The sequence below is a fragment of the Bos grunniens genome, chromosome 18, assembly GCF_055505025.1.
Source record: "Bos grunniens cultivar Pamir isolate PY7600 chromosome 18, Bosgru_T2T1.0, whole genome shotgun sequence".
Taxonomy (NCBI): Eukaryota; Metazoa; Chordata; class Mammalia; order Artiodactyla; family Bovidae; genus Bos; species Bos grunniens.
The window spans coordinates 36,719,844-36,741,436 of NC_141182.1; the positions used below are offsets into that span (position 1 = coordinate 36,719,844).

The window sequence follows — 21,593 nt, forward strand, 5'->3', positions numbered from 1 at the left end:
GCCAAAAATGCCAAAAATAAAAGGGCTGTCTAGACACACACTAGAAGCTCTCCTATGAAGAGAGGCCTTCCTGAAGATCATTGATTTATACTTAAATGGCAAGACTAGAGGCTTCATTTATTTATTTTTTTGGCCACACCGTGCAACTTGTGGGATCTTAGTTCCCTGACCAGGGATTGAACCCCAGGCCATCGACAGTGAGAGCTGATAATCTCTGGACCGCCAGGGAATTCCCTGGGTTCATTTATTTAACAGGCATGGTTTGCGTCCCTGGGGTGCACTGTGAATTAGACAGACAACGAACCAGAGAGTTTTAAAGGTAGCGACAAGGGCAAGGATGAAAATAAAATAGGGTGAAGTAGTAGATGTGAACTGAGAAGGTGCATTGGAGCCAAAACCTACATATTGCAAAAGCAGCTTCCATCTGGAGGAGAAGAGCTCCAGGTGGAGTGAGCAGCTGCTGAAAAGGCCCTGAGGCTGAAACAAATGGGGCTGCTTAAGGAAAAGGGAAAACACGTGTGGCTGGTGCAGCTTCCGGGAGAAGGAAGGTCCAGCTTCCGGGAGAGAGGAGGCCGGGACGGGGACAGGAGTGGTAGGCAGCGGGTGGGCCGCGTTGGGGTTTGCAGGAAAGACGATGGAGGAGGCAGAGCAGGCGTCTGTAACTGGATTTGCAGATTTGCATTTTGAGATTTGGCCTCCGCGGAAGAAGTGTCTTCGGGGAGGGCAAGAGTGGAAGACGGACCGAAGCGAGGCTGACTAGTGGCCCAGGTGAGTGGGAGATGCGAGCCCTGACCTCCTGGTGGCCATAGATGGCAAGACAGCCATTTTCCAATGGACGCACGTGGTTCATATCGTGTCATACACGCCAGCTCCAGGCGGGTGAGGCTCTGTGGGAACCTTTTATTACTGCGCAGAAGGACCAAAGTGAAGGTGCTCCTGCCAGTCTAAGGTTTCCTGTTAGTGCCCTTCCAGGAAAAACGTGAACAGAGAAACGAATCTTCTTTTAGAGAAAGTTGCTTGGCTGTTCTTGTCTCTGCAGAACGTTAATCACCTTGGCAGGCAGAAGGAGGGGGAGGAGAGCTAGTATGTATTAGGTACCAACTGCATACCTTGATTTCATCTAATCCCACAGTAACCCTACAAGGCTCGTAGTTTTTTGTTTTGTTTTGCTTTGGTGTTTCATTTCTTTTTTTTTTTTTTTTTGAGATAAGAACCAGTTCAGAGAGGTTAGGTAAATTGCCCAAGGCCACAAAGATAGCAAGTGATAGACTGGGACCCTAACCCAGGCCAGCGTGGTTCCAAAGCTTTCCACACCATCCCAGGTGAGCACATTGAGGAGGACTTAGTAACCTCAAAACTCACAGGGTTTTAGCTACTCCTTGGATGAAAACTGGCCTCTGTTGGGGAGTCCCCTGACTGTTCCAGAACATGGGGTGTGCTGAGCGCGGTGATGTCCAAGACTTGCATTTAGAGATGTTCCCTAATGTTTAGATTTAATGATGCCAGAGAATCTAAGGGAGAAAGAAGGATTTGAGTCTTCATGTAAACAGGCTCATTAACTAGCAACAACTCAGTTAGGGTGAACTCAATTAGGGCTGACTGGAAGGTAGAATTTATGCCACCTGGCTTGACCCTTGAAATGAGAGACTGATGGTGGCTACGAGTTTATCATGGAGGAGTAACTCAGGGACAGAGACTCTACTGAGAAATTCTGTGTTTTAAATCCTTCCCCTGCTGCTCTGCAGCCAGGTGCATGGCAGGAGGACTCTGGAAGGTTCTTGAGGACTCCAGTGTTTCCAGCAGGACCTCTGGCCCGGGGTCCTTGGAGCCTCAGGACTCTGTGTATCGTGAGGACTCCTTTTGTCCTTGCAGAACAACCCAGAAGGGAGTGGGCCTCGCAGGCCCAGTCTGACTGCCTGGGATTGTCTCAGAAAAAGACTGGGGCAACATTCCCAACAACTGGACACAGGAAAAGCCAGCCCATCACACCCAGGGTTACACCCAGGCTTACAAAGAGAAACATGACATGTGTTCCTGTCTGTGGTGTTTCAGGCTCTCTGGTGGGTGTGCACACCTGTGACTAGACCAAGCTCCATGAAGGGAGGGCTGTGTCTTCTTCTCTTTATTGTTTTTGCTGTGCTTGAATGAATGAACAGAGGCTGACAGACACTGTCTTCATCCTCTAGGATTTGACATTTCAGCTGGAATTATAAGCCCACAGGGAAAACAGAGGCTTCCCTGGTGGCTCATTGGTAAAGAAACCACCTGCCATGCAGGACATACGGGTTCAATCCCCAGGTCAGGAAGATTCCCCAGAAAAGGAAATGGCTACCCACTCTAGTGTTCTTGCCAAAAGAATCCCATGGACAGAGGAGCCTGGCAAGCTATAGTCTGTTGGGTCGTAAAAGAAGAGTCTGACATAACTTAGCGACTGAAAAACAAACAAGAGAAAACTGAGGCATTAAGGGCAGTATGTTTTGAAATCAGATCTAGCTTCCAGCAAAGATCATAAAGTCTTGGTTTCCTCATCTGCAGAAAGAGGTGATGAGACACATCGTAGAAAATGGCTGTAAGTATTGACTGAAGTCTTGCATTTATGTGCTGAGCAGAGAGCTCAGCCCATAGCAGCCTCAGAGCAAGTGCATAACATTTTTGCCATGACCCCTACACCTTCCATGGTACTTCTGTTTCAGTAGGAACTTTCAGATCTTTTTGCTGTGATTCACATCACAACCCTATAATGTGTGTGTATGCTGCTGCTGCTAAGTCGCTTCCGTCGTGTCCGACTCTGTGACCCCAGAGACGGCAGCCCACCAGGCTTCCCCGTCCCTGGGATTCTCCAGGCAAGAACACTGGAGTGGGTTGCCATTTCCTTCTCCAATGCATGAAAGTGAAAAGTGAAAGTGTGTATATATACCTTTAAATATAAATAAAATGTAAATTTTATGAATTAATACCCTTTACTATGTGTGATGGATTCTGATAGTTTCTACACTGTTAAATTTTGTGGGGAAAAAATAATGCTAAAGGGGCACAGGAGAACTTTGGGGTGATGGACATGTCCTATATTTTGATTAGGGTGGTGGTGGTGTGGGTGTCTTTGTCAAAAATCATTGAACTCTACATTAAGATAGGTGCATGTTCAGTTCAGTTGTTCAGTCGTGTCCGACTCTTTGCGACCCCGTGAATCACAGCACACCAGGCCTCCCTGTCCATCACCAACTCCCGGAGTTCACTCAGACCCACGTCCATCGAGTCAGTGATGCCATCCAGCCATCTCATCCTCTGTCATCCCCTTCTCCTCCTGCCCCCAATCCCTCCCAGCATCAGAGTCTTTTCCAAGGAGTCAACTCTTCGCATGAGGTGGCCAAAGTACTGGAGTTTCAGCTTTAGCATCATTCCTTCCAAAGAAATCCCAGGACCGATCTCCTGTAGAATGGACTGGTTGGATCTCCTTGAAGTCCAAGGGACTCTCAAGAGTCTTCTCCAACACCACAGTTCAAAAGCATCAATTCTTCAGCACTCAGCTTTCTTTACAGTCCAACTCTCATATCCATACATGACCACTGGAAAAACCATAGCCTTTACTAGATGGACCTTTGTTGGCAAAGTAATGTCTCTGCTTTTGAATATGCTATCTAGGTTGATCATAACTTTCCTTCCAAAGAGGAAGCATCTTTTCATTTTATGGCTGCAGTCACCATCTGCAGTGATTTTGGAGCCCCAAAAAATAAAGTCTGACACTGTTTGCCCATCTATTTGCCATGAAGTGATGGGACCAGATGCCATGATCTTAGTTCTGAATGTTGAGCTTTAAGCCAACTTTTTCACTCTCCTCTCTCACTTTCATCAAGAGGCTTTTGAGTTCCTCTTCACTTTCTGCCATAAGGGTGGTGTCATCTGCATATCTGAGGTTATTGCTATTTCTCCCGGCAATCTTGATTCCAGCTTGTGCTTCTTCCAGCCCAGCGTTTCTCATGATGTACTCTGCATAGAAGTTAAATAAGCAGGGTGACAATATATAGCCTTAACATACTCCTTTTCAGTGCATTTTAGTGCTTGTCAATTATATCTCAATAGATTGGCAACCCTCCAAGTTCCTTTTTTATTGAGACACAATTCACATTCCATAAAATTCATCCTTTTAAAGTGTACAAATCAGTGATTTTTAGCATATTCACAGAGCAACCATCACCATTAGCCAGAACATTTTCGTCACCGTGAAAAGTAACCCTGTACCCACTGATGGTCGCTTCGCATTCCCCCAAGTCTAGCTTCTGGCAACCATTAATCTACTTTCTGTCTCTCTGGATTTGCTGGTTCCAGACCTGCGTGGCCAGGATCAGAGTCTTTGAAGCTGGGCCGGTTACTGGGCCCCCTGGGGAAGGGGCACACTCACCCCCCAGAACTGAGATTTCTCTTTTTGTTCCAGGTTTTGGGTGACTTCCAAGGGCATCAGTGACACCTGTAGGTGACTCACCCTTTGCCTCTACTTCTTTCTTTAAAAATATTTTTATTTATTTGGCTGCACCGAGTCTAAGTTGTGGCACATGGGATCTTTCGCTGTGGCTCCCCAGGCCTACCCAGTCCTCTGGAAATGCCCCCTCCTCTCCTGTGGAAGATGATGAACAAGGATGCACCCAAGCAGGGGGTAGGGAAGGGATTCTCCAAGGTCAGTGTGGGAAACCCATCACAGAAACGCAGAAAAAGATGCATGTTCAGGCACAAGTCCAGCAAGACAGCGTCTGGAAGTGGATCCGAAATGGGGCTGTTATTGGCTGCCTGGAGGAGGAGAGGGAGCACCTGGAGGTGACTCATACCCCCATGTCCCTGCCTCCTTCCTGCCCTGACACCGCATCTTGAAGTGCTCTGAGTCCCTTCACTCCCACTGCCTGGGAAAGGTGTGGACCGGGAGACACCTGAGGAAGGGCGAGGGTTGTGGGGGAGCCGACTCTGCAACGTCAGTGAGGGTGGGACTGACCTGGACCAACTGACGCCAGCTCTGCCATCATCTAGAAACGGATCTGACAGACGGGCTTTCCAGAGAGAGACGTGGAGGTGTTATCAAGGGCCACCTGGAGACGTAAGAGAAAAAATTCCTAGAGCTCTAAAAGCCCACTTTTTCCAGCTGTCAGGAAGGAAAAGGAAGGCTCTGGTGATATCTAAGGAGTGAAATCATGCTGACAAGACAAAATTTTAGAGAAGTGTTAAGTACGCTGAACAGCATAATTGCCCATGACCCTATTTATATAAAAAAAGGGTATTATGTATGATTGTTCATAATAGACCCAAATCTGAAAGGAGTCTCACCAACCTCCCATTCATAACCTTCAGTGAAAGGAATTTCGCTGTCTACTATTAATTTTTTTTACAATTGTATGCTCTTTGTGTAATAAGACATATTTTAAATTTATTTTTGATCTATTTTTAAATTGGTGATACATTCACATGGAAAATCTCCTTCTCATTCTTGTCTTCATCTGCAAAGACAGGTGCTCTGCATGCCATAGAGAATGTAAGTTACGTTCCTAAGGGTTTTTTTTTGTATCCTTCCAGAATTTCCTTATGTATATGTAAGTAAATTTGGATAGAGATTCTTTGTGTTTATCTTTGGCTTCGCTGGGTTTTCATTACTGCGCATGGGCTTCTCCCTGTGGTGGCTTCTCTGGTCGTGGCTCTCGGGCTCTGGAGTGCTGGCTCAGTAGTGGTGGTGCCCGGGCTTAGTTACTCTGCTGCATGTGGGATCTTCCCGGATCAGGGCTGGAACCATGTCCCCTCCATTGGCAGGCGGATTATTTACCACTGGACCACCAGGGAAGTCCCTGGATAGAGATTATTAATGCAACTCTTTTGGAGCTCTGTCTCTAGGAAGGAAATCAGAATTTAAACCCAGTGACCAGACGTAAGGGCTCTGAGCTTTTCCCATAGTTAGACATCTACAGGGGACCAGTGAGCAGAAGGTACACCTTTCCAAAGAGGAGAAAGCTTTTAAACATGAAATATGTAAAACAATAATTGGTAAATGCTCGTTATAAAGGGACCAGGAGGGAGTTCCCTGGTTGGTCCAATGATTAGGACTTGGTGCTTTCACTGTCAGGGCTCAGGTTCGGTCCCTGGTTGGGGAACTAAGATCCCACAAGCCTCATGGCCAAATAAGATAAAAGGACCAAGAAATGCAATAAAAAGGAAAATGTCCAGAAAATCCCCTCAAATTTCTGTACCTCAAAGTAACAATAATTGACATCAGTAAAACCTCTCATCTGGACCAGTGATGTCCAGTAGAACTTTCTGCAATAATGGAAATGTTTTCTGTGCTGTCACAGTAACACTACATATGCCCATGGAGTGCTTGAAATGTGGCTAGTGCAACTGAGGCCCTGAATTCTATATTTTAACTAGTTTTAACTTAACTATCCACAGCCTTGTGTGTCTCGTGTTTGCTGCAATGGGTAGCAGGGGTTATAGACCATTTAAATGCAGATGTTTGAGTGGACGGATGTAAAGAGAGGCTAGAAAGGCTGACTTTTTGCTTCGCCTGCCAGAGGCTTCATCAGGGTGATTACTAATTAATCTAGGATTTCTATGTGTGGGAATTATCTTAAAGTAACGGCTATGAATTTGTTCAAAATCTTAACTCTGAGAGTGTTCATTAACGTGAGAGACTGGAACGTTGTAGGAAAATATTTACTGACGTGAGACTATGTTCACAACTCTTTATTAAGTGAAAGGCAGGCTACAAAGCAGGACGATTTCATTAAAATATGAATCTCCTAGAAAGGTATATTTCATATGCTGCTCAGCACATGGCAAACGCTCAATGAATATGTGTTAATGAATGAGTGAAGGTTAATAAGGGTTAGCACTGGGTGACAAAATGGTGAGTGATTTTATTTTTATTTTTCATTATGTATCTACTTTTGGCTGTTCTGGGTCTTCGTTGCTGCCCACAGGTTGTCTCTAGTTGTGAAGAGCAGGGCTCATCTCCAGTTGTGGTGCGAGGGCTTCTCTTTGCGATGGCTTCACTTGTTGCAGAGCATGGGCTCCAGAGCCCAAGCTCAGTAGTTGTGGCTCACAGAACTAGTTGCCCCACGGCATATGGACTCTTCCTGGACCGGAGATCAAACCCACATCCCCTGCATTGGCAGGTGGATTCTTAACCACTGGACTGCCAGGGAAGCCCAGTGAGTGATTTTATATTTTCTTTGACTCTCTTATTTACATTTTCTAACTATTTATGGTGAATACATGTACTTTTGTAATAAGCAGCATGAATTGAAAAAAGAAGTATAGTTGCTGGGTCATGATATTTCAGAGCTGGAAGGAGCTTTGGAGACAAAGGCAAACATGGCTAGTTAATGGCAGAAGCCCAGGTTCCCCAACTACACACAAACATCTCCCCACGCCAAAGAGGAAAGATTGCTGGATGGTCTCTTGTTCTGGTGTGGCAGGTCAGGAGTGGATTTAGAAAGGAAAAACAAAGGGGAACAATGATCTTCAACAAGACATAATAAAACATAATGACAGATCTCACTAACAAACTCTGGGCATTGATTTTGCTCCAGCTGCATCTGCCCCACCCAAACTGCCCTGCTTTGAGACACCCTGCTGGTCTCCCAGTCCAGCCAATGTTTTGGAGAGAAGTCTCTGTCCCTTGCAGGAGGAAGTCTCCTGGTTTTCTTTACATATTGGCTCTTCTTCACAGCCTGTTCTTTTTCAAAATTCTTGACTGAATCACTCAGTCCCTACTTCAGATGTCCTTTCTTTTTATCCAGGCTTTGCTCTTGGCATTTGTGCTCAACTTTGGAACTTAATGGAATGCACTTTACTATATGAAACGATTATTGCCACCTAGCAGCTCTTGAGGGGAAGGCAATGGCAACCCACTCCAGTGTTCTTGCCTGGAGAATCCCAGGGATGGAGGAGCCTGGTGGGCTGCCGTCTCTGGGGTCGCACAGAGTCGGACAGGACTGAAGCGACTTAGCAGCAGCAGCTCTTGGTTCCACCACTCAGTTCGTTTTATCACACTTTTTTTTCGAGTAGTGACTAGCTCGTAAACATTGATGGCTACAGAAACATATAAAAAGGTATTTATCCACAAGAAATGAGAATATACACCCCAAAGCGTACAAAAATGTTCACAGCAGCTTTAGCCCAAGCTGTTAACCATCCAAATGCCCATTAACAGGGGAAGAGATAAACAAGTTGCAGCAAATGCATTCAGTGCAATGCCACTGAGTAACAGAAAGGGATACAATTCTGACACACACACAACAGTGTGGGGAAACCTCAGAGACACCATACTCAGTGCAAGAAGCCTGAAGAGGGGGGATGAAAAAAAAAGGGGAGGTGTGGGCTATAAGAAAATAGTAATAAATAGAGTAGAAGTGGGTAGAGATATAGATGAACCAGGAATGACAGAATGTTGGTAATTGTAGGATAGGTCAATATCCCTGTTGAACATAGATGCCAAAATCCTCAGCAGAGTATTAACAAACCAAGTTCAACAACACATTAAAAGAATTGAACACCATGATCAAGTGGGTTTTATTCTAGGGATGCAAAATGAAGGATAAAAGCCACATGATCATCTCAACAGATGCAGGAAAAACATTTGACAAAATTCAGCATCCATTTATGGATGAAAACTCTCAACAAAGTTTATAACAAAGTTATAAAGGGAATGTACTTCAACATAATAAGACCATAGATGACAAGTCCACCACTAGCTTCGTCTTCAGTGGTGAAAAGCTGAAAATTTTTCCTCTAAGATCAGGAACAAGACAAGGATGCCCACTCTTGCAACTTTTATTTAACAGAGTATTGAGAGTCCTAGCAAGAACAGTTAGGAAACTCTGTATTATCTTCATAGTTTTTCTGTATATCTAAAACCATTCTACAAAGTAAGATGTATTAAAACGTTAATAACCTAGGCTGTGCTCTCAATGAATGTAGTGGGTGCGGGCATGAATTCCTAGTTGATCTCGTGGGTCCAAACCTTGACTCCACCATGACCTTGAAAGAGCCCTTTTGGAGGCCAGTTTCGGCTTCCAAAAAGTGGGTATAATACTCAGACCTACCTCATGGGGGCACTGTGAGGAGCAAATGAGACAGGATACAAAGTGCTTAGCGCCACTGCTGCCTCCAGTTAGAAATCAATGCAGATAAAATAAAAGTGATTGAGAGAGAGTGCATTTCTGGGCCAGGCAGTCTGGATTCAAATCCTGGTTCCTCCAAGGCCTGTTCATAAAACTGTGGGTCTGTCGCTTGAACTGAGCCTCAGTTTCCTTAGCTATAAAATGGGGTAAATAGCATCCACCCAGAGGAGGGGATTGGAGGATTGACTGGGCACGTATAGGTGCGAAGCCCCAGCGCTGTGCACAGGGTAGGCACTCCATCAGTGTGGGAGGAAAGTATTAAGATGTGTGAGAAGAATTCAGAGCAAATAAAACTGCCTGAGCGTCCAAGAAGGCTTCCCCAGGAGGCTGCAGAAAGGGGCCCTGCTCTGGCTTCTGCACTGAGGCAGCTGATTGGCTGGCTTCTTGATCCTCCAAGGTCCTGTGTGACCTCCTCCTCCACCCTCTGAGGTCCTCCCAGGTCTTGAGCTTTGGAACAAAGCCTCTGCCTGCTGTTCCGCTACTGTTCTCTGTCTGAACTCTGATTAGGTCCTTATCTCAGCCGGCTTTGCCCTGCTTGGCTGCCTGTCACATTCAATTCCACTCCAGGGCTTTCATTCTGCCTTGGCCTGAGTGTCTCCGAGTGGGAGGCTCTGGGACACAGGGCCTGGGCTCCATTGCCCTTGGTTCCCACAAGCCTGAGCACTGTGTCTGGAACACAGCAGTGGAACAGAATAAAATTATCTCGAAGCCAACTTTTGGGTCTTGATGTAGTTGAATTTTAAGGTCCCTGAGATGCACCAGCACACTTCCCCTGTCACAAAGTACCTTCTGTCTCTGGACTCCCTCTGGCCCCGGGTTCCACGATCAGAACTTCATTGCTTTGGCTTAAGCCAAGTTAGGACCTTGTACCTGATAAAAAATGCAACATTCTGTCCTAGCAGGGAACAGATGGTCCACTCAAAGGGTTTAACTGAAAAATAAAATCAAGTAAGGTAATTGGTGACAGGACTCCATCCAGTGAAGTGGGGAGGACAGAAAGAAACAGCAGGGATGGCGAGGTGCCTTGGGACTTGTGACAACAGACAGCTGTTAGCATCCTGGGGTGGCAAGGCCGAAGGGAGCCCAGTGAGAGCTGAGCTGTGGAGGAGTCACCTTGAGGGGGATGAGGCTGTAGAGATGCAGCACTGCCCAGGTGTGTGAGTCTGCAGCGAGGATGAAATATCTCCATGTTTTTCTCTCTCTTTTTTTTTTTAATATTTATTTTTTTGGCTACACCAGATCTTAGGAGGAAAAGGGGATGACAGAGGATGAGATTGTTGGATGGCATCACCAACTCAATGGACATGAGTTTGAACAAGTTCCAGGAGTTGATGATGGACAGGGAAACCTGGCATGCTGCAGTCCATGGGCTAACAAAAGAGTCAGACATGACTGAGCGACTGAAGTGAACTGAGATCTTAGTTGCAGCACGTGGAATCTTTTCATTTGAGGCATGCGGGATCTCAGTCCCCTGACCAGGGATTGAACCCCGGCCCCCTCCAATGGGAGCGCAGAGTCACTGGATTACCAGGGAAGCCCCTCCATGTTCTTTTCGTGCTCTCAGGTCTCCTAGCAGTGACCACATTGGCCAAAACCAAATGGAAACCATAGGCTGAGGGGCTGAGGCAGCATGAAGGGCCTTAGGAGAAGCACAAAGGCAGAGGAAGGGAGTCCTAGGGTGGAATGAGGCTCTCTTAGGGCTGGGAGGAGCCAGAGATCATTGAGGGCCCCATACCTCAAAGTGAGGTCCAGGGACCAGCAGTATCCATGTTATCCACATCACCAGCAAGACTGTAGGAAAGGAAGACTCTCAGGTTGCACCCCATACCTGCTGAGTCAGGATTTGCATTTTCACAAGATCCCTAGGTGATTCTCATGTGCCCGCATGTTGAGAAACACTGCTCGAACCCACCCTGCTCAGATGAGCCTGCTTGCTCATTTTCCCTCAGTACCCTTATGAGCTGCTTTTTCCCCCTCACAAGTATGTTTGTGCCTTCTTCATTCAGAAAGTCATCTGACAAATACTGAGTAACTAATCTCAAGCCTCTCATAAGGGATATAGAAATTAATAGCGGGCAGGAAAGCAGATGGGCAACTTCAGCTCGGTGTGGGAAATGCTGAAATCAGGATAGTGAGTGTGGGTGGATACAGATGGACTAAAAAAGGGCCCCCCGGTCAACCGGTGGGGGCATTGGTGGCGGTCAGGGTAACACTTCCAAGACTTGTGCCAGTGCAGTTGGCCCAAATTTCCTTTCCCAATCCCACCCTGTTCCTGACGTCAGCACCGCTCACTCTGCCTCAAATCCTCCTTCCCTGATTATTTCACTACTTGTGTGCCCAGGTTTCATTTCATTAACTAAAGTGGACTCCTTTTGTTTCCTCCCACCCTAACATCTAGTAGGTCCTGAATCCAAATATGAGGGGGTGAGTGAGTAATGAATTGGCAGATGGATGGTTCAGTACAGATGATGAATGTATTGGGGAATGGTGAGACCCACTCCCTGTTTCCTACCACCCATCAACCTGCTTTGCAGACTCCTTATCCCTCTCTTCCTGTCTGTATATGATTTTTGAAATATGAGTGTGTATTTCCTCACTTATGGGTTCTTTAGAAGCAGCTCGCAGAACAAGCCAGGAGGCCTCACATAAGGAAGTGGCTAGAAGCACAAATGCAAGCCAGACACCAGAGTTCAAATCTTGGCTTCATTATTTACTAGGTCAGTGGCTTGGGGCATGTTGCTTTACCTCTCTGTGCCTGTTTCCACAGCTGCCAGATGCGGGTAATAAGAGAGTACCCTGTTCATAGGGTTACTGGGAGGTTACACGAGGTGTTATCTGTAAAGTGACTTGGACAGCGCCCGGCACTTGGTAAGCGCTATGACAGTGTGTGCCGCTGCTGAGAAGTTGTGTGTTGCACCTGTGATTCATTTGCCACGTCTCGGGTGGTCAGGAGGGCTGAGAACATCCTGGAGACTGGTGAATAGACAGAGGCTGATCTTTTCCACACACACAGCAGAGAATTCAAGCTGGAGGTGACTGGTCTTTGTCCCCAGCACATGGCCACCGGGCTGTGGGCTCACTGGGGGCCATCACAGTCTAGTAATCACTTTTATTTTTAATTGAAACAATTTTTAAAAATTAAAAAAAATTTTTTTTTAGCCACACTGTGCAGCACGTGGGATTTTAATTCCCTGACCGGGAATTGAACCCTAGTCCCCTGCATTGGAAGTATGGAAACTTGACCACTGGACTGCCAGGGAAGTCCCAGTAGCCACTTTCCTAGGAACTGGAAATGCCATATTGTCCTGTCCACATGGTGGGTGCTGTGACTGAGTCTTGTCAGGGAGCTCCCTGACCTCCTTCTCTCTGAAAGCCTTTGGGACTGATGAGCTTTCCACTTCCGCTCACTGTTCACTGGAAGTCAGTGGGTTGGCTTTAGCGGGTTGGCTTTAGCAGATAGATAGTGATACTCGGATATAGCTGGTATTGAGAGTATTTGGTAGAATTAGGATTTAGTGAGTTTTACAGGCCAGAGGGCCAATCCGTTTCACTTGGGCATCCTCTGGACCTTGATTGAGTCTGTTTCTTCTAAGTCAGTGGAGCTCCCGGCTGCCTCCTACCCACCTAGTAGAATGGGAAGCAGAGTGTGCACCCTGCATCTGAGACTAAGCATTTCTGACTCAAGGCCAGCTCAGAGACGTTTGGCTAACTCTGTGGCTCTGAGATGTTTTTGGAAATTTGGGGGATTCTGCACTATGGCTTTCTGGCTAGGCTGCCTCTGATTTGGAGGGAACGGGAGAGATTTATGTCTTCCAACTCAGGGCTCAATACACTGATTCTTAGGGAGCAAGGGATCAGGTGATGCCACTGGCCAGCCTGGGGCATGATGGAGGAGCCATACAGATGGCTGTCAGACCAGAGGTCAGGGATGGAGTGAGCTGAAACCACCACTTTCAGGGGCTGAAGTTGGGGTCACAAACACCGTGTAAAGTTGTGGTTCCTAATGCTCAGGTTCCTAATAACTGTCAGGAGATGTCAACTCAGACAGAAGTCACGTCCAGCACCCTAGCCACAATGTTGGCTGGGTCATGTGGGGAGTTGACACCTATCTGACCTCAATTTGTTTTTGTATATTGCTCGAAGGAGCAGTGGCACCAAAGTAATCCTGTTCTTCACAGAAGACCCTTAGGAGCTTCCTTTTCTTTTAAAAAGCTTTTTATTTTGAAATAATTTCAAACTTAGAAAAAAGTTCCAAACATACCACAAAGAATTCCTACATATCTTTCAGTCTGTTTGCTGCATATGTTCTGTCTCTTTCCATGTTTGTTAGTTGCTCAGTTGTGTCCAACTCTTTGCGACTCCATAGACAGTAGCCCACCAAGCTCCTCTGACCATGGGATTTCCCAGGCAAGAATACCGGAGTGGGTTGCCATTTCCTTTTCCAGGGGATCTTCCCACCCCAGGGATCAAACGTGGGTCTCCTGCATTGGCAGGCAGATGCTTTATCATCTGAGATATCAGGGGAGCCTTATGTGTGTGTGTGTATACAGAATTTTTTTTCAGAACCACTTGAAAGTATATTGTAGACATACTTGCCCCTTAATACTTAAGTTTGTGTTTCCTAAGAGCAAATGTATTTTATTACATAATCACAATATGATCATAAGATTCAGAAAAGAGAGCATTGATCTAACACTGTTATCTACTCTCCAGTTTGAATTCCAGTTGCACCAATTTCCAATTATGTATTTTATAGCTATTTTCCCTTTGTCCAGTATCTCATCCAGAATAAGCATTTCATTTTGGCGATAGGTATCTTTAACTTCTTTACTCTAGAATCTTTCCCCAATCTTTCTTTCTTTTTCATGTCCTCAGGAGTTTTCTAAGCAAATTTAAATCTAAAAGCACTTTCATGACTGTGACTTCTCTAAATGTTAACTCGAAGAAAAAAAAAAAAGCCCTTTTCAATTCCTTGCCTCTGAAGCCTCAAGACAGGTGGGTTTGACAACAATCTATTTTGGTCATGCCTAGGCATTTTTTTGGCTTCTCCATCTACACTGGTCTCAAATGATCCTGGAGTTTGCTCTTGGGTACACTGTAGATGCTAGTAAGTACTTGTTGATTTGCCAGGAAAGAAAGTGGATTTGACTTCTGGATTAAATAACCCAAATGACATTCCAGGAAGGTTTTGCTGGTGTGGATAGAGAGACAAAGTGTTGGCACTTCCAGAGGTGAATACCTAGAGCATTAACCCAAGGTCAGCAGCAGGCTTGGAGTTCTTTATCTTATTTCCACCAGGCGCTAAGTATACTAAGGTTCTCCTCAAATTCCCCTGCAGGGGACTCAGGAAGCTCCACTGCAGGTTAAATGCATCCCATAGAAGGAGGGAATCACAGAGCTGTTAGGATCCTACAGATTTTGATGTGCACTTTTTTGACCTCCTGCCTGGAGTCTGTAAATTTGGATCATCTTCTTAGGAGCAACAGAGAACAGATCTTCAAAGTCATCCTGTCCAAGACGGTAGCCAACTTCCAAGACGGTCTCCAACCTTGCCGCCTCTGGTATCCCCTTTTGTGGAACTAGTCCCCTCCCACATGGATTTGGGCTGGCCTCTGTAGAATCTGGTGAAAGCAACACAGTCTAACTTAGGAGGCTAAGTTGTAAAAGATAAGGCAGCCGCTGCCTTGGTCTCCTGGTTAGCTTGTTTTAGAGGAAGCCAGCTATTAATATTTTGAGGACACTCAGTCATCCTGGTGGGGAAGCCCAGATAGAGAGGAACTGAGCGCCTCCCCCTCCCCCAGCCAAGAACCAGCACTAACTTGCCAGTTGTGTGAGTGTCATCTCAGTGGATCTTCTGGCTCCAGCCAAGCCTTCAGACGACTGCCATGTTGACCAGCATCTAACTGCAACCTTATGAGAGACCTGGAGGCAAAACCTCGTATCCCAGGTGCTCCCAAATTTCAGACTCGCATAAACTGAGAGAGAAGAAATTACTATTATTTTAATGCATGAAGCTTTCGGGGTTATTTCCTGTGCAAGAATACATAATTGGTACATTGTTCCATTGAAAAGAATAGAGAAGCACATGATCCAGCAGTTCCATTCCTAGATACATACCCGAGAGAATTGGAAACATATTCCAACATGTTCATTGCAGTATTACTCACAACAGCCAAAAAAAATGTTTACTGATCGATAGATACGTGAAATGTGGTATATTTACTCTGTGGAATATTATTTGGCCATAAAGTGGAATGAAGTCCTGATACATACTGTAACATGGATGAACCTTGGCTAAAGTGAAAGAAGCCAGTCACGAAAGACCACATATTGTAAGATTCATTTATATGCCACATCCAGAACAGGCAAATCTATAGACAGGAAGTGGATTAGTGGTTGCCCAGTGGTTGCTTAGTGCTGTGGGGCATGGGAGAATGAGTGGTGAGCACCTGTGGGTACAGGGTTTCTTTTTGGAGTGATGATGAAACTGTTCTACATTTGATTGTGGTGATGGTTGCAGAACCCTGTGAATATAGTAAGAGCCACTGAATTGTATACTTCAAATAGGTAACTTGTATATGTGAATTACATCTCAATAAGGCTGTTATAAAAAATTATAAAGAGACAAGCTATCCTAGAAACCTCATAGGGGTTTAGTTCCTGTTCTTTTCGATGACAGTGTTAATGTCTCTCATGCCAGGTGCGTGGAAAAGGTCCTAGGAGATTTACCTGGCTGCATGGTAGAAAAGAACTGCTGGAATTGGAAGCAAGGAGCAGATATATGTTCTGCAAAAATCATTAAAGAGTAATTCTAACCTACCAAATGCTGTACAATCAGAATCAGAACTGTAACCCTGACAAGATTAGACTTTGGGGAGGAGATTAATAATAGAACCTGGATTCCTAATTAAGTCCTGGTGAGAATGTGGTTTCCACCCTCTGTGACAGTCAGCCACTGTCAAGAGCAGTTTTCTTACTCTGTCTGCTGGAGCTTTAGCCCAGATGTTAAGTGCCCCTCCCATTTTTGTAAAAAACATCAGATCACTGATGTTTTAGCCCAGAGCGTCTACTCTCAACTCTCTGAAGTTTCAGATTAGAAGTAGTCACGGGACTTCCCTGGTGGTCCAGTGGGCAAGACTCTGAGCTTCCAGTGTAGGGGATGCAGGTTCCATCCCTTGTCTGGGAACCGAGATCCTGCATGCCCCATGGCAAAAAAAAAAAAAAAAAAAATGGTCTCTGCTCCGCATCTGGCATATGCAGACCAATATGTTGGGCCCCCAAAAGTTTTGAAATTATTCAGTCACTCAGTCGTGTCCAACTCTTTGCGACCCCATTGACTGCAGCACGCCAGGCTTCCCTGTTCATCACCAACTTCCAGAGCTTGTTCAAACTCATGTCCATCGAGTCGGTGATGTCATCCAACCATCTCATCCTCTGTTGTTCCCTTTTCCTGCCTTCAATCTTTCCCAGCATCAGGGTCATTTCCAATGAGTCAGTTCTTCCCATCAGGTGTCCAAAGTATTGGAGCTTCAGCATCAGTCCTTCCAGTGAACATCCAGGACTGATTTCCTTTAGGATTGACTAGTTTGATCTCCTTGCAGTCCAAGGAGCTCTCAAGAGTCTTCTCCAACACCACAGTTTAAAAGCATCAGTTCTGTGGCACTCAGCTTTCTTTTGTGGTTCAACTCTCACACATATCATACATGTGTACAGTAGTCATACATGATTACTGGAAAAACCATAGCTGGAAAAACCATTGAAATTATTACTTTTATTTATTTGTATATGTTTACTTTTGGCCATGTCTCATGACTTTCAGGATCTGAATTCCCCGACCAGGGATTAAACCTGGGCCCTCGGCAGTGAGAACACAGAGTCCTAACCACTGAACCACGAAGGAACTCTCATTACATTTATTTTTTTATGATTTTATTTATTTATTTTTGGTTTACTGTATCTTTGTTGCTAAGCAGGCTTTTCTCTAGTTGCAGTGTGAGGGCTTCTCATTGCGGTGGATGCTCTTGTTGCAGAGCATGGGCTCTAGAACATGGGGGCTTCAGTAGTTGTGACCCATGGGTTTAGTTGCTCCACATCATGTGGGATCTTCCTGACCTAGTGATGGAGCTCGTGTCTCCTACATTGGCAGGAAAATTCTTTACCACTGAGCCACCAGGGAAGCCCTTCTTCTTACTTCTAAAACAGTATCAGTTCAGTTCAGTTCAGTCGCTCAGTCGTGTCTGACTCTTTGCGACCCCATGAATCGCAGCACGCCAGGCCTCCCTGTCCATCACCAACTCCCAGAGTTCACCCAGACTCACGTCCACCGAGTCAATGATGCCATCCAGCCACCTCATCCTCTGTCGTCCCCTTCTCCGCCTGCCCCCAATCCCTCCCAGCATCAGAGTCTTTTCCAATGAGTCAACTCTTCGCATGAGGTGGCCAAAGTACTGGAGTTTCAGCTTTAGCATCATTCCTTCCAAAGAAATCCCAGGGCTGATCTCCTTCAGAATGGACTGGTTGGATCTCCTTGCAGTCCAAGGGACTCTCAAGAGTCTTCTCCAACAACACAGTTCAAAAGCATCAATTCTTTGGCGCTCAGCCTTCTTCACAGTCCAACTCTCACATCCATACATGACCACTGGAAAAACCATAGCCTTGACTAGACGAACCTTTGTTGGCAAAGTAATGTCTCTGCTTTTGAATATGCTGTCTAGGTTGGTCATAACTTTCCTTCCAAGGAGTAAGCATCTTTTAATTTCATGGCTGCAGTCACCATCTGCAGTGATTTTGGAGCCCCAAAAATAAAGTCTGACACTGTTTCCACTGTTTCGCCATCTATTTCCCAAGAAGTGATGGGACCAGATGCCATGATCTTCGTTTTCTGAATGTTGAGCTTTAAGCCAACTTTTTCACTCTCTACTTTCACTTTCATCAAGAGGCTTTTGAGTTCCTCTTCACTGTCTGCCATAAGGGTGGTGTCATCTGCATATCTGAGGTTATTGATATTTCTCCTGGCAGTCTTGATTCCAGCTTGTATTTCTTCCAGCCCAGCGTTTCTCATGATGTATACTGCATATAAGTTAAATAAACAGGGTGACAATACACAGCCTTGACGTACTCCTTTTCCTATTTGGAACCAGTCTGTTGTTCCATGTCCAGTTCTAACTGTTGCTTCCTGACGTGCATACAGATTTCTCAAGAGGCAGGTCAGGTGGTCTGGTATTCCCATCTCTTTAAGAATTTTCCACAGTTTATCATGATCCACACAGTCAAAGGCTTTGGCATAGTCAATAAAGCAGAAATAGATGTTTTTCTGGAACTCTCTTGCTTTTTCCATGATCCAGCGGATGTTGGCAATTTGATCTCTGGTTCCTCTGCCTTTTCTAAAACCAGCTTGAACATCTGGAAGTTCACGGTTCACGTATTGCTGAAGCCTGGCTTGGAGAATTTTGAGCATTACTTTACTAGCGTGTGAGATGAGTGCAACTGTGCGGTCGTTTGAGCATTCTTTGGCATTGCCTTTCTTTGGGATTGGAATGAAAACTGACCTTTTCCAGTCTTGTGGCCACTGCTGAGTTTTGCAAATTTGCTGGCATATTGAGTGCAGCACTTTCACAGCATCATCTTTCAGGATTTGAAATAGCTCAACTGGACTTCCATCACCTCCACTAGCTTTGTTCATAGTGATGCTTTCTAAGGCCCACTTGACTTCACATTCCAGGATGTCTGGCTCCAGGTGAGTGATCACACCATTGTGATTATCTGGGTCGTGAAGATCTTTTTTGTACAGTTCTTCTGTGTATTCTTGCCACCTCTTCTTAATATCTTCTGCTTCTGTTAGGTCCATAGCATTTCTGTCCTTTATCGAGCCCATCTTTACATGAAATGTTCCCTTGGTATCTCTAATTTTCTTGAAGAGATCTCTAGTCTTTCCCATTCTGTTGTTTTCCTCTATTTCTTTGCATTGATCACTGAAGAAGGCTTTCTTATCTCTTCTTGCTATTCTTTGGAACGCTGCATTCAGATGCTTATATCTTTCCTTTTCTCCTTTGCTTTTTGCTTCTCTTCTTTTCACAGCTATTTGTAAGGCCTCCCCAGACAGCCATTTTGCTTTTTTGCATTTCTTTTCCACAGGGATGGTCTTGATCCCTGTCTCCTGTACAATGTCACAAACCTCATTTCATAGTTCATCAGGCACTCTATCTATCAGATCTAGGTCCTTAAATCTATTTCTCACTTCCACTGTATAATCATAAGGGATTTGATTTAGGTCATACCTGAATGGTCTAGTGGTTTTTCCCTACTTTCTTCAATTTCAGTCTGAATTAGGCAATAAGGAGTTCATGATCTGAGCCACAGTCAGCTCCTGGTCTTGTTTTTTCTGAATGTATAGAGCTTGTCCATCTTTGGCAGCAAAGAGTATAATCAATCTGATTTCGGTGTTGACCATCTGGTGATTTCCATGTGTAGAGTCTTCTCTTGTGTTGTTGGAAGAGGGTGTTTGGTCTGACCAGTGCATTTTCTTGGCAAAACTCTATTAGTCTTTGCCCTGCTTCATTCCGTACTCCAAGGCCAAATTTGCCTGGTACTCCAGGTGTTTCTTGACTTCCTACTTTTTCATTCTAGTCCCCTATAATGAAAAGGACATCTTTTTTGGGTGTTAGTTCTAAAAGGTCTTGTAGGTCTTCATAGAACTGTTCAACTTCAGCTTCTTCAGCATTACTGGTTGGGGCGTAGACTTGGATTACTGTGATGTTGAATGGTTTGCCTTGGAAACGAACAGAGATCATCCTGTCGTTTTTGAGATTGCATCCAAGTACTGCATTTCGGACTCTTTTGTTGACCATGATGGCCACTCCATTTTTTCTGAGGGATTCCTGCCCGCAGTAGTAGATATAATAGTCATCTGAGTTAAATTCACCCATTCCAGTCCATTTCAGTTCGCTGATTCCTAGAATGTCGACATTCACTCTTGCCATCTCTTGTTTGACCACTTCCAATTTGCCTTGATTCATGGACCTGACATTCCAGGTTCCTATGCAATATTGCTCTTTACAGCATTGGACCTTGCTTCTATCACCAGTCACATCCACAGCTGGGTATTGTTTTTGCTTTGGCTCCATCCCTTCATTCTTTCTGGAGTTATTTCTCCACTGATCTCCAGTAGCATATTGGGCACCTACTGACCTGGGGAGTTCCTCTTTCAGTATCCTATCATTTTGCCTTTTCATACTGTTCGTGGGGTTCTCAAGGCAAGAATACCGAAGTGGTTTGCCATTCCCTTCTCCAGTGGACCACATTCTGTCAGATCTCTCTGCTTAATCCTGTCTCCTTTTTCAAAATGTTCTTTTAGAAATAATTTTTTGCTTTTCAGAGCTTTATAATTTTTGTAAGATTTTGAGATCTCTTTTTATATTTTTTATAAAATTATAATTTTTGAGATCAAGCATAATTAAGATGGCCTATAGTTATTTAGCATAAATAAAGAACAGGGCAATTATAGTTTCTTTTTTCACACTCTTGTAGAGATTTTTTTGTTTAGATGTCATTAACATTCAGATGACAATTTTTTTCTGGTTTATTGAGATATAATTAACATACAGCACTATATAAGTTTAAAGTGTACAGCATAATGATTTGACTTGCACATTTTGTGAAATAATTACAATAAGTTATTCATCATTTCATATAGATAAGTATCATTGTTGTATTATGTTGTGTGTGTGTGTTTTGTAAACTCCATGAACTCAAAGTCCACTTTTAAAAAAATATTTATTTATGTATCTGTTTATTTTTGGCCGTATTGGGTCTTTGTTGCTTCGCATGAACTTTCTCTAGTTGCAGCAAGCAGGGTCTACTCACTGCAGTGTGCAACATCTAGGTGCGTGGGCTCAGCAGTTGTGGGTCCTGGGCTTAGTTGCTCCTTGGCATGTGGGATCTTCCTGGATCAGAGATAGGACCCATGTTCTCTGCATTGGCAGGTGGAGTCTTAACCACTGGACCGCCAGGGAAGTCCTTTTTGTTGTTGTTGTTTTTAAGTGACATGATATTTAAAGTCAATCGTAGCAATCTTTTACAGATGAGTCAAGTGAGACCCAGGAACATTTAATGACTTGCTCAAATTGATACAGGTAAATACAATTGGGATTCTCAATCTCAAATTCTACTTTTATTCTGTGTAACCTCTACCCACCGGAGAAGGCAATGGCACCCCACTCTAGTACTCTTGCCTGGAAAATCCCATGGACGGAGGAGCCTGGTAGGCTGCAGTCCATGGGGTCGCTAAGAGTCGGACACGACTGAGCGACTTCACTTTCACTTTTCATGCATTGGAGAAGGAAATGGCAACCCACTCCAATGTTCTTGCCTGGAGAATCCCAGGGATGGGGGAGCCTGGTGGGCTGCTGTCTGTGGGGACGCACAAAGTCGGACACGACT

At 44.9% G+C, this 21,593-nt stretch overlaps 1 protein-coding gene across 2 annotated transcripts in view; it reads left to right on the top strand.

Annotated features, from left to right (window-relative positions):
* The first annotated feature begins 560 nt into the window (after positions 1-560).
* The window catches only part of NFAT5 (nuclear factor of activated T cells 5), a 192,682-nt gene continuing 171,649 nt past the window's right edge, over positions 561-21,593 (top strand). For both annotated transcript variants that reach the window (XM_086351519.1, XM_086351539.1), the window contains exon 1: positions 561-768. The gene's annotated coding sequence lies outside the window, so the exon portion shown is untranslated. The remainder of the gene's footprint in view (positions 769-21,593) is intronic.